Genomic DNA, 13422 nt, shown 5'->3' on the forward strand with positions numbered 1-13422 from the left:
AAACAAAATCCATCATATCATAACAAAGCTAGAAGGGGCATACTCTGTGGGGAGATGAAGGGTATGAACAAAGATTGATAATAGGGACAGAGCTGACCTGACATTTTAAAGAGATTTTTTTATCCTTGCTGAGCATGTGTTGATTTATAGAGCTGGAGTACAAAGTCCAATTGTATTTGCATATTAAGGAGAAGTAGCTATAATTTAGTGAATAATGTATTGCAGTGAATTGTGTCACATAACATACAGCTCAGAGAATGTGAATCACAGCATGAAAAAGTGTCCTGTCTAGTATATGAGTCACATATTATTTAATTAATAATCACAATGTCCTGCAGTGGTACCAAATGCAGCACGATGCCTGTATAATGAAATATAAATGTTTGCAGCCTTCTGACAATGGTATCTTTTCTTTTCTGAAAATGAATATCATTTTCTTTCCCTTCTTTTTTAGTGGGAATTGTAAATTAAACATTTGCTACAATGTGTCATTTCTTGTAGTGAAGACATATCAATTTTGGATGTGAAATATAAGGGCTAATTTATACTGGGAGCTCACTCTGATAGGAGTATGTCTAAATGTATGTATGTATTCTATGAAGCACACACAGGTGGGCACACCCTGATAAATAATAGTAATAGTAGTATAGTAGTAGTATAGACTAAAGGCCCTGTTTACTAAGTCACGCTATAGGTGTGCTATCATTTTTAGCGTGCATTAAAAATTAGCATGCGCTAATGTTAGAGATACCCATAGGAATATATGGGTGTCTCTAGCGTTAGTGCACGCTAAAAATGCTAGCGCGCCTTAGTAAATAGGGCCCTAGGTGAATATGCCAGGGGCGTAGCCAGACAACAGATTTTGAGTGGGTCTGGGCAAGAAGTGGGTGGGCACCAAGTGTTCACCCTCCCCCACCACCATGAAAAAAATATCTCAGCTGGTGGGAAAATACTTCTTTCCACCTTGGCCATCTGCAGCAGGCATACGCTGAAAACTGAGCATGTGCAGGTGCCAGTATCATGGAGAGTAGCGTTTTCATTACCATCAGGGGGAAGTCCAGCTGGCGGAGCTTGGGATCCCCACCAGCTACTGCTAAACATGTGCTACTTATGGGTGGGCCTGAGCCCTAAATTGGTGGGCCCCGGCCCACCCAGGCCCACCTGTGGCTACGCCACTGGAATATGCTTTAACAAATGTAAGTGCCTATGGCGTCCTTTTACTAAGGTGCGCTGAAAAATGGCTTGTGGTAGTGTAGCCATGAGTCTTGGGTGCACGCCGATCCATTTTTCAGCACGCCTGCAAAAAAGGCCTTTTTAACATTTTTGCCAAAAATGGACATGCGGCAAAATCAAAATTGCAGTGCATCCATTCTGGGTCTGCGATCTTACCGCCAGCCATTGACCTAGCAGTAAAGTCTCACGCGGTAACTGGATGGTAATGACCTACGCGCATCAGATGCCATTTGGCACGCATCTGTTACGTGTGTCTGAAAATGAAAATTACTTTTTGGCCGTGCGTATCGGACGCAAGCCAAAAATGAAATTACCACAAGAGCCACGCGGTAGCCGGATGGTAACTCCATTTTGGCTTACATTGAGCACACGTAAACACTTATGTGTCTTAATAAAAGGGTGTGTGGTGGGTCATTCAATGATTGGTGCACATTGTCACATGTGCACATGTGTATGTATGCAATGTTCACATTGACACTGCAAACACAGGGGCAGTAACAAAATGGCTTCCAGCACAAGAATCCCAAATTTTGGAGCTCCTAATACCCTCTTCCTGGTCAGGCTGTTCCTGGGGAAAGAACACAAATTGTTCCCTTTATCTGGCAGGAGGAGGGGTCACCTGTGAATGAAGATGGCCTTGGAAAGAGGTAAGTGCCAACAGGGGGGTCAGAGCATGGGGGAGGGAAACACATTGGATTTGCAAGGGAAACAGATGTATCTGAAAGTGTATCAAAGCATAAAATAGATAACGGGTTAGATTGGCGCAGAGGTGACAGAGATATATCATCAGAACTTACAGCAAGATTGGATGGGGATTTTGAAAGGGATAGAGAAAGGGCATCACATGTGGACAAGGCATTTATGACCAGCAGCACTCACAAGGGCACATCCCATCTCACCTGCCCCAACACAAGTGCCCGAGTGGTCATGGTAGCCATTTTGAAAGGGTGCCACAAGAAGCAGGAGCGAGGGGGTTGTGCACCTCCCCCAACAACTAATCACTCTGTGACTGATATTTCAAAACATTACTGAGTCCAAAAATCTTTCCAAGCTACAGCATGGCTTCAGTGGATAGTGCACAGCAGTGCTGAATAAGTGTTATTTCAGCTCTTCAAAGTTGATTGTAATTTGGGCATGTTTACTGTCATCACGATGAATGCGTGGCAGCGCGATGACGTGAGTAATGAACTATTTCGTCGAGTAGGCGCTGGAGAGGTTTTCTAACCCACAGGAGCTTAGAAATCAAGTAATCCAGTGAGTATTTTCAGTTCTTGTGTGATATCTTTCAGTATCTTTCAGTACAATTAAGACAATTCAGTATGTGTATACTTTTTATAATTGAAGTACCGCTGTTTGTGGTGGCAGTTTTCCGGACTTCCGGTTTGTCCTTTTGTGTATTGGTTAACTGACACTTATGTGCGTATGAGACACAGCTGAGGCTTTAACAGAGCCAGCGTTTCTGTTTGGCTGCCGTTTTGTAAAGTCTATATATTGTGAAGCTTTAGGAGTATGAGGGTAGTTCAGTGCTGACCTTTAGAGAAGTGTAGTCATCTAGAAGTAAGTGCCATAGGGTTGGGTGGGTTTTTCTCTTTTGTATTTTGTATTCGGGATTTTGTAAATGTTTTGTCAGTGTGTTAAGTGTGTGTATGCTATGTTTGCTTTGAATCATCTGAAGCAAAAAAAATCTTTTTTAATTTTAGATTTATACCCCTATAATAATCATGCTCAAGTTGAGTGGTTCCTGATGAAGCCCTGAAGTGGGTGAAACGATCTGGGCCCCATTGAAAATGAGAAAGAAAGTCACCAGTTGGAGTGTGGGGTATCAAGCCAGCCACGAGAAAGCTAAGTTCATTCACTTAAGCCATGCTGTAGCTTGGAAAGTTTTTTGTACTCAGTAATGTTTTGAAATACCAGTCACAGAGTGATTAGTTCTATTTGGAAACCTGTGGGAAAGTATACCCCATGAAAGAGAAGATCACAGGCACAAAAATCTTATATAGATACTAGTGTCCTGATGGTCAGACCTTGGCAGAGACCTTAGTTTCTGAGGGTATTTCCCATTTGTTAGTCATTGCTGACATTTATCCTTTGCACGACCCTTTGAGATTGTGTTTGGCTGCTACAAGAAATCACAGGCACCACAAAGGGCAGGAGCAAGGGAACAGTGCTCCTGCCCTCAATGACCACTGCTGGACTATCTGGGCCCAAATATTGGCCGGGCCTGCAGAAGCAGCCCCAAATTAGCCCCTGATAATCAGTGCCGGTGCCCGAACATGGCCTTGCACTGAATATCAAGGTCTAATTTATCCAGCGACAATCAGCATTTAAAAAAATACTGACCTATCAGCTGAATATTGGGGGTGGGTATGTTTTTGTGCTGAAGGAAGCACTTGTTGACTTGTTCTGGTTTTGTTTTACTGCTTGCCCATGGAAGCTGTGGGAGGACTCCCTGAAGTGATGGGAAATGGGTAGAGCATTCCTTTCTGCTCTGGAAAAAATCCCACCAGTGCAGAGGTGTGTAAGAGGCAGCTGCTGCTGCTCTGATTCCTAGATCCAGCCCAATACCCCGCCTATTCTGGGTGCTGTGAGCTTGACATCAGCTTCCTTTGCCACTATGTTTCAACCATATCAGTGGTGTTTACGCCCTATTATTGCACTCTGTTCTACTTATTACCTGTTATTGCTCGTGTTTTACCTGCTTTTGGCTTTGTTTTTGTTTAATTTTTGTTTTGTAGGCTGCTGCTCTAATTCCTGGTTCCCAGCCTGTCCTGCCCATAGCCCCGCATATTCCTGACACTGTGAGTTTGACATCAGCTTCCTCTGTCACTATTTTTGTGACCATATCAGTGGTTTCTGCGTGCCAAAGGAGTAAGCCCAAGGAGCGACTCCTGGGTGACAGCCATTGACTATTATTTTATTGGTTTTTTATCTTTTTTTGGGGGGGGGGGGGCTCTGGTTGGTCCTCTGTATTTTCCAATGTCCTCCATTTAGGTGGTTTGGGACCATCAGCCGGCCCCTTTGCCATCATATATTCATTCCCCTTTCCTCACTTCTTGCTGCCCTGCTACCAATTCTTATGTCCCTTTCTCTGCCCTGCCCTCCCCTTCTCTTTCAGTTTCTGGTTCTTCCTCTGTCCAGTCCCCCCTCCCCTTCTTCAATTTATGGTTCTCCCCCTACCCTTCTTTCTTTCTTTCTTTGTCTCTTTTTCTCCTCAATTGTAGATCGCTCAGACCTAAAACAGTTCTGGTCTCTGATCTATTTTCCCAACTTTCTGATTCATTGTTTTTTTGCACCGAGACTAGCTTTGCTCCAGTGAGGAGCCTCTTCTCTCCCAATATCTGTCTCCTAACTTTGTAGCCTATTCCATCTCTCACTCCACAAACAAGGGAGTAGGTGTTATAGCCCTTCTTGCCTTCCTATTTCGGACCTCTCTCATGAGCTTCTCCCCCTTCCAGATTCTATGCTTCTTTGTCTGAGGTCCACAATATCACTTCATTTTCTTCTGGTCTATCTCCCTCCTTCCCCAAACCCTTCTCTTCTCAACTCCTTTAGACACTGCCTTTTTAATGCTGTCCCACATTTTCAGAATTTGGTTATCTTAGGTGGTTTTAATATTCACTTCCTTACTCCTTCTCATTCTATTGACAAGCTTCTACTTTCAGTTTTCTTCCTTTTCTTACACATGAGGCCGGCCATGCTTTGGACCTTGTCCTTACCCACTCTTTTGATCCCTTCACCTTCTCTAACTTCTCTTCTACTCCTCTTCCTTGGTCAGATCATTTTTTAGTTAATTTTTCTCTGAAGGTTTACCACCCTTTAATCCTTACTAAGGCGTCATCTTCAGTTTCCTATCCTCATTTTCTGCTACAGATACTTCTTCCTTTACCCCCTTCTTTTCTTTTTTCCCCTCTGACTTTAGAACAGTCCTGTCTTTGGAACTCTACTCTCACTAGGGCGGCCACTGCTGAAGTCTCTTTTTGCACCAGTTCTGCAGGTTCTTCCCTTAAGCCTTTGTACCAGGCTGACTTTAGATCTATTAAATGTCAACTGCGCTGGTAAGAACGCCTTTGGCATAACTCTAGATCCTCTTTATATCAGCAGTGTTATCTGTCTTAGCTTCAATTCCACCATGCCCAAATTTGTTCTTCCAGACATTGATATTACATTTTTCTTATTTCTAAGGCCTCCAACCATTCAAAGAAGCTATATGAAGTGGCTTCTCAGCTTTCTTCTCTTGGTCCATGTTTCTCCTATCTCAACAATCTTTCTGCCGATGATCTTGCCTCTTATTTCTCTCAAAAAGTTGTTTCTTTTGCTATTTTCTTTCCCTCCTTCATCCTCCCACTTTCCCCTCTTTCCACTCCTCCTCTTCTCTACTTTCTTTCCCTCCCCATATTCCCTCTTTATGTCCCTGGTCCAATTTTAATTTCCCTCCCTTTACTTCCTTTGACAAGAATTTCAATTTCTGTCGTAAAACTACCTGTTTACAGGATCCCATTCCTTCTAATTGGATTAATCTAAGCCTGCATGCTCTTTTCCCCCTGGCATTTTCTGCAGTCACAAACAGCATTTCAAATGGTGAAGTTCCCTTTGTCCGGAAAACCGCTGTCATCAAACCAATTTTGAAGAAACTAAAATCGATCTCTTGATATGCCCTTCTTTCTAATCTGCCTTTTTCTTTCAAAACTGACAGAAAAGATTGTTCATGAAAAACTGTCTCAACATGTTGAATCTTCACACCTTCTTCACCCTTTCCAGTCCGGTTTTCAGAATGGTTATTCCACAGAAACTATTATCACTTCTCTTCTCAGCAATCATGCTGCCTTGGACTGCAATAAGATTTCCATTCTTGTTTCTCTTTATTTATAAGTACACTAGTAAAAAAGGCCCGTTTCTGACAGAAATGAAACGGGCGCTAACAAGGTTTTCCTCAGAGTGTGTATGTTTGAGAGAGAGTGTTTGTGAGAGATGGAGTGTGTGTGTCAGAGAGAGAATGAGAGAGAGACAGAGTGTGTGTGTGTGTGTTTGTGTGAGAGAGAGAGAGTGTGTGAGAGACAGAGTGTCTGTGTGTGTGAGACTGTGTGTATGTGACAGAGAGATAGAGTGTGATAGACAGAGAGTGTGTCAGAGAGAGTGTATGTGAGAGACAGTGAGTGAGTGTGTGTTCCCCCTCTCGCAGGTCCCCCACCCCCACCTCTCTGGTCTCAGGACCCCCTCCCCACCTCCCTCTCCCCTGCCCCCCCGCCATCCATGTCCAATGACCCTCCTCTTCCCCTGCCCCCCCTGCAGCCACCCATGTCCAGCGACCCTCCACTCCCCCTGCCCCATGTCCAGCAACCCTCCCCTCCTCCTCCCCCACCCCCTCCAGCCACTCATGTCCAGCGGCCCTCCCTTCCCCCCCTGTGCATCAAACCCCCTCGCCACCCGCAGCTGCCACTGGTAACGCTGTCCAGCCGCTGCTGCTTCTCCTGTTGAGCAGCAGCGGCCGCTACAAAAAGAAAAAAAGCCATAAATGTTTTAAAACCTGAAACGCCACACCATAGACAGCCATCAGGCATTGGCTGTCGGCTCTGCAGCCGCTCCTCTTCTCACCTCTCATGTCGCTGTGCTCCTCCGGGGTCTTACTCCAGGGGCAGACGTAGCTATAATTCAGGTTCCTCTTTCCCACATGCATCACTTTGCACTTGCTCACATTAAACGTCATCTGCCATTTAGACGCCCAGTCTCCCAGTCTCGTAAGGTCCTCTTGTAACTTTTCACAATCCTCCCGCGATTTAACGACTTTGAATAACTGTGCCATCAGCAAATTTAATTACCTCACTAGTTACTCCCATCTCTAGGTCAATTATAAATATGTTAAAAAGCAGCGGTCCCAGCACAGACCCCTGAGGAACCCCACTAACTACCCTTCTCCATTGATAATACTGACCATTTAACCCTACTCTCTGTTTTCTATCTTTTAACCAGTTTTTAATTCACAAAAGAACAATACCTCCTATCCCATGACTCTCCAATTTCCTCTGGAGTCTTTCATGAGGTACTTTGTCAAACGCCTTCTGAAAATCCAGATACACAATATCAACCGGCTCCCCTTTATCCACATGTTTGTTCACCCCTTCAAAGAAATGTAATAGATTGGTGAAGCAAGATTTCCCTTCTCTAAATCCGTGTTGACTGTCTCATTAATCCATGCTTTTGAATATGCTCTGTAATTTTGTTCTTAATAATAGTCTCTACCATTTTGCCTGGCACCGACATCAGACTCACCGGTCTATAATTTCCTGGATCTCCTCTGGAACCTTTTTAAAAAATCGACATTACATTGGCCACCCTCCAATCTTCCGGTACCACACTCGATTTTAAGGATAAATTACATATTACTAACAATAGCTCCGCAAGCTCATTTTTCAGTTCTATCAGTACTCTGGGATGAATACCATCTGGTCCAGGAGATTTGCTACTCTTCAGTTTGTAGAACTGCCCCATTACATCCTCCAGGTTTACAGAGAATTTATTAAGTTTCTCCGACTTGTCAACTTCGAATACCATTTCCGACACCGGTATCCCACCCAAATCTTCCTCAGTGAAGACCAAAGCAAAGAATTCATTTAATCTCTCTGCTACGGCTTTGTTTTCCCTGATTGCCCCTTTTACTCCTCGGTCATCTATTGGTCCAACCGATTCTTTTGCCGGCTTCCTGCTTTTAATATACCTAAAAACTTTTTTACTATGTGTTTTTGCCTCCAACACAATCTTTTTTTCGAAGTCCCTCTTAGCCTTCCTTATCAGCGCTTTGCTTTCGACTTGTCATTCCTTATGCTGTTTCTTATTATTTTCAGTCGGTTCCTTCTTCCATTTTCTGAAGGATTTTCTTTTAGCTCTAATAGTTTCCTTCACCTCACTTTTTAACCATGCCAACTGTCGTTTCGTCTTCCGTTCTCCTGTTTTAATACGCAGAAAATATTTGGCCTGAAACATAGAAACATGACGGCAGATAAGAGCCAAATGGCCCATCCAGTCTGCCCATCCACAGCAACCTAAATGGTTATTTAAATGTAGATTTAAATCCCCTAATATCATATCATACTTGTTTTGAGATACCTGTTGCATTAAAAAATAATTTAACATTTCTTCAATAGCACTCCATTTACTTAGCGGTTGATAAATTAAAATACCTAAAAGGGAGCCCACCAATGAATTACCTTCTATTGTGAATTGCATTGCTTCCAATCTAGTTGTATTGATTTTATCATGCATTGATACCTTGAAACATGATCTATATATTAGATCCAGCCCCCCCCCCCCCCTCTTTTATCTTCCTGGGATAAATGCAAACTTTTATAATCAGGCAGGCATAACTCTGTAATAACATAACATTTTTGTCTGTCAACCATGTTTCCTTTACAAAAAAACAATCCATCCATTACAAAAAAATAATAAAATGCAATATATTCCCTAATTCTATGTTACTTGTTAAAGACTGAATAAGCGTTCAAATAGATACAAGGGATAGGTATTAAAAATGTTGGAAACCATCTTTGAATTATTTTTTTGGAAGTTGAGTCAAAATCCTGTTGTTTTTTTTTCCATTGCAATTGTTTGCCTAAAACCCTCCTCCTTATTTGTTTATCTATCACATGCAGCATTATCTTATCACAATTTAATAAATGAGTTAACACATTTTGTGAGAACAATCTTAGCTTAGAATTAGAGTGTTTTGAGATGTAATAATAGGAATTGGCCATATATCAGCCATATTACTCAGGGCCCCACCCAAACCAAGGGACCAGCAGGTCCACAATTATAAAGCAATCCAAAATATCTTCAAAAGCAACTTTTTAAAGAATTATCTCACTAATTAATACAAAAGTTCCTTTACCTTACTGTCTGCATTTGTTTGGCATCTTATTGTCCTTCATATGTTAACTAGTTTGCACACAGGTTTGCACAAAGGGGCGTGATCTGCTCATTTGGCATACCCCTTCAGCACAATGCCTCAGGAAGATCTGCTTTTCACTGATCCCAATGTGGTGTCACTTCTGGTTTGCTTCAGAGCTTTTAGTACAAGAAGAGTGCTGGGCAGACTTCTACGGTCTGTGCCCTGAGAATTGCAAGAACAAATCAAACTATAAAGTATAACATACCATGTAAAATGAGTTTATTTTGTTGGGCAGACTGGATGGACTGTTCAGGACTTTATCTGCCGTCATTTACTATGTTACTACTTTACCCTTCTGATGGTGGCTTGGAATCTTCATGCCACTGTTGGTATTATTTGTCCCTCTTTTGGTGTCATGGGATCTTTCCAACACTTTCCCTGGATTCTATAAAGATCACCCAAACATGTGCAAACTAATTAGTTAATGAGCCATCAATCAATTATTGATATTAATTGGCACTAATTAGGATTTGCATACAGATCTGTCTGTGCGCTATTCTATAACAGTGTTTCCCAAGTCGGTCCTGGCGTACCCCCTTGCCAGTCAGGTTTTCAGGATATCCCCAATGAATCTACATGAACTTGATTTGCATATACTGTCTCCATTATATGCAAATGTTTTCATGCATATTCTTCATGGATATCCTGAAAACCTGACTGACACAGGGGTACTCCAGGACCGACTTGGGAAACCCTGTTCTATAACACTGCGCACCTAAATCGTCTCACGTGCAAGTCAAAAAGGGGAGTGGCCATGCAAGGGGCATGGGTGGGTCAGTGGCATTCCCAAAATTTAGGCACAGTATTATAGAATCCTGGGGTTATGCACCCAACTTTCACACCAGGTTTCAGCAGGCAAAAGTCCTCATGCTCAAATTTGGGTGTGGGAATCCGTGCTAAGTGCTAGTCTATAAAGGGTGCTCAGCCCAGAGCATTGTTTATAGAATAGTGCTTAGGGCTGATTCTTGAATCTGGCTCTTGATGTCTTACTGTGATATTGCCTTTGTTACAGGTGCCTCCCGGAAAGTTTTCAGCTAGTTTCATTGAAAATGGATTGAAATCTCTAGTGTTATATTGTAAAATTGTTCCTCCCATTGATTTTAAAGAGAATGAATGAAATGACGGTGACAAATGATTCAGCATCCAAAGATGAACCAAACACATCCTGGAACCTAATGTGAATTGAACTGAATACTTTTACTCTGCACATCAATACATGCTGACCTCTTCTAGCAAAAGATTGGAGCTGCTGAATGTACTGATGCCTTAGAGACAGAATGAATATCATTCATGCTTGTAAGAACTGCTAGTTTGTTCAAGGCTGGTTTTCAAAAATAAATTTAAACAAGAGAGCTGGGGAAAAAATGCAATATTCTGCGAAAGAAAGTCCAGTAATTGCCCATCTTTTCTGTCGATGTTTGAGGGATAAACATGCTAATTGCAAAAGATATAACTATGACCCAAGGCAAAGGAACTTTAGAGATTTCCTGTGAGTAGACCAATCTACTGATATAGAGTGCTCAAGAACTACCTGGAGAGTAAGAGCTACATTATAAGCATGTATAACCATGGGTTCTGGTGATCACCTAGACAGCTGCATAGTGCTTGCCCTTGAGTTGTGGGAACTGGATACACAAACAAATTTATTGGTTGGTGGAACCAAGGCCAGGATTAGAAGAATCCAGGATGCCAAACTGGTGCATACTGGCAGTGGTTGGGGTCCCCAGGCAGTAAGGGTCATTGCGGCCCTCCGGCCACTGTCCACTGCCCCACCGTTGCGTCACCACCCTCCCCAGTCCTACCTTGAAGGGTCTAGTGGTCTAGTGGTTTCTTCGTGGGGCAGGAAACAATCCCACTTCTGCCTGCTGCTGCTACTCTGCATGGCACTGCTGTGTTTTTTTTTTTTTAAATGGTTGCCAAGACTTACCATGGTAGTCTCGCAGAACTCAGCAGTCTCATTAGACTACCGTAGGAAGTCTCAGCGCCATTTTTAAAACATGGTGGCACCAGCGCTGCCTTGCAGAGTAGTAGCAGCAGGCAGGAAAAAGTGGGATTCTTTCCTGCCCCCACAGAGTCCACTAGATGACCAGGCCCTTTAAGGCGGGACCGGGGAGGGCTACAATGTGCTGCGGAAATAGCAGGCAACCAGGCAGAGCCTCTGGGTCTCCTAGAGCCTCTGACCCTCGGGCACTGCCCGCTTGCCTGAATGGTTAGTCCGCCCCGATGCCAAATAAGCAGTTCATACTTTTATCAAACTCCTCATTAATGTTAGGTATTATTAGGAAAGGAATGGAAAACAAAAATGAGGACGTAATAATGTCTTTGTATCACTCCATAGTGTGACTGCATCTCGAATATTGTGTTCAATTCTGGTCACTGCATCTCAAAAAAGATATAGTGGAATTAGAAAAGGTGCAGAGAAGGGCAACAAAAATGATAAAGGGGATGGGACGACTTCCCTATGAGAAAAGGCTAAAGCGGCTAGGGCTCTTCAGCTTGGAGAAAAGGCGGCTGAGGGGAGATATGATAGAGGTCTATAAAATAATGATTGGAGTTGAACGGGTAGATGTGAAGCGTCTGTTTACGCTTTCCAAAAATACTAGGACTAGGGGGCATATGATGAAGCTACAGTGTAGTAAATTTAAAATGAATCAGAGAAAATATTTCTTCACTCAACGAGTAATTAAACTCTGGAATTCGTTGCCAGGGAACGTGGTAAATACGGTTAGCTTAGTGGAGTTTAAAAAAGGTTTGAACGGCTTCCTAAAGGAAAAGTCCACTGACCATTATTAAATGGACTTAGGGAAAATCCACTATTTCTGAATAAGTAGTATAAAATGTTTTGTACTTTTTTGGGATCTTGCCAGGTATTTGTGGCCTGGATTGGCCACTGTTGGAAACAGGATGCTGGGCTTAATGGACCTTTGGTCTGTCCCAGTATAGCAACACTTATGTACTTATGTAATTCAGTTGACTCAAAATGTGTTGTTCTGAACCAAGAATTTACTTCATTAGGTTGATATTCAGCCTTTACTGGTGAGTGGCTTACAATACACACCATTTCTAGGCCTGTGCTGACAACCCTAGAAATTCAATGCCGGGGCATGCGTGACTCCCAGCACAGAATATCTGAGTATGACCACCAATCTGGAAGTTATTCAGACCAGTGCCTTGTTGACTCACTGCATAAAGTTAGGACAGATGTTTTACTGTCCTAACTTTAAGTGGTTACTTAGTTGGTAAGCAGACTAAAAATCGCAGCTAACTGGCTGTTTCCACTCAACCCTAACTTTGCCCCTGGACTTCCTACAAACTAGCTGTTTTTGGTATTGTCAGAGGGGATATTTTGCAGCACTATCTAGTTAAGTGCCACTGAATATCTCTGGATAGTCCTGCACAAACTATTTAAAAATGATTTCTTAAAAATCATTTGTATGTTAGCACTATGTTTAGCTAACAGTTTGGGGGCGGGGAGGGGAGGGGAGGGGAGGGAATTGAATCTACACTCAAAGCCGGACATTAAACATGGTCATAGTGAGGTCAATATTCAAAGCAATTTAACCAGGAGGGATTGACTCCCAGCTGGCTAAATCGACTTGTGGCAGCGTAGCTGGCAGACAGGCTGAGAGCCCAGTCAGACACAGTCAGTGTAAAGTATAAATCAAAAGGAAGTTGCATTGCTGAACAAACAAATAGCACTCTGTTTCTGTCACAGACTCAGGGCCTAACATAGCAAAATTCACATGAGCAATGGTTTCTCTTCTTTTCAGCGATCCTCTCTTATCAAGCCTCTACAGCATAGTTTAAGTCACTCATGCATAAGTGTGGGTCTGGCTCTAGTTATGACAATCAGGTCTTAGTCTTCACAAATAAAGAAGTGCACTCCTTAGCAGTTGTCTATTCCTTCTCATGTAACCCCTGGGTGGTTAATCTTTGCCCCAGGTGCTAACCTTGGGCCATGCCTTGCTTCCCTGAGTTTCCCGCACAGGTACTGCAGCCCACCCAATGACTCGGGAGGATTCCTTCACTTCCAGTCCTCCTCCAGAGATCTATATACGCAGGGTCTCGCTCCTGGAGACCTCTTGCCTCAGAGGCCTCTCTGATCCACTATTTCTCAGGGCATTTAGCCACCTCCCAGCCTGGGCCTCAACTCTCTCACTCAGCCTCGGACATGGCAGGTTAGTGCCACCTGCCACAAGAAGGCTAAACTGCAACCTCAGTGAAGGAATGTTCTCAGGTACACCTTCCAC

This window comes from Microcaecilia unicolor, chromosome 1 (genome assembly GCF_901765095.1).
Source record: "Microcaecilia unicolor chromosome 1, aMicUni1.1, whole genome shotgun sequence".
Lineage (NCBI taxonomy): Eukaryota > Metazoa > Chordata > Amphibia > Gymnophiona > Siphonopidae > Microcaecilia > Microcaecilia unicolor.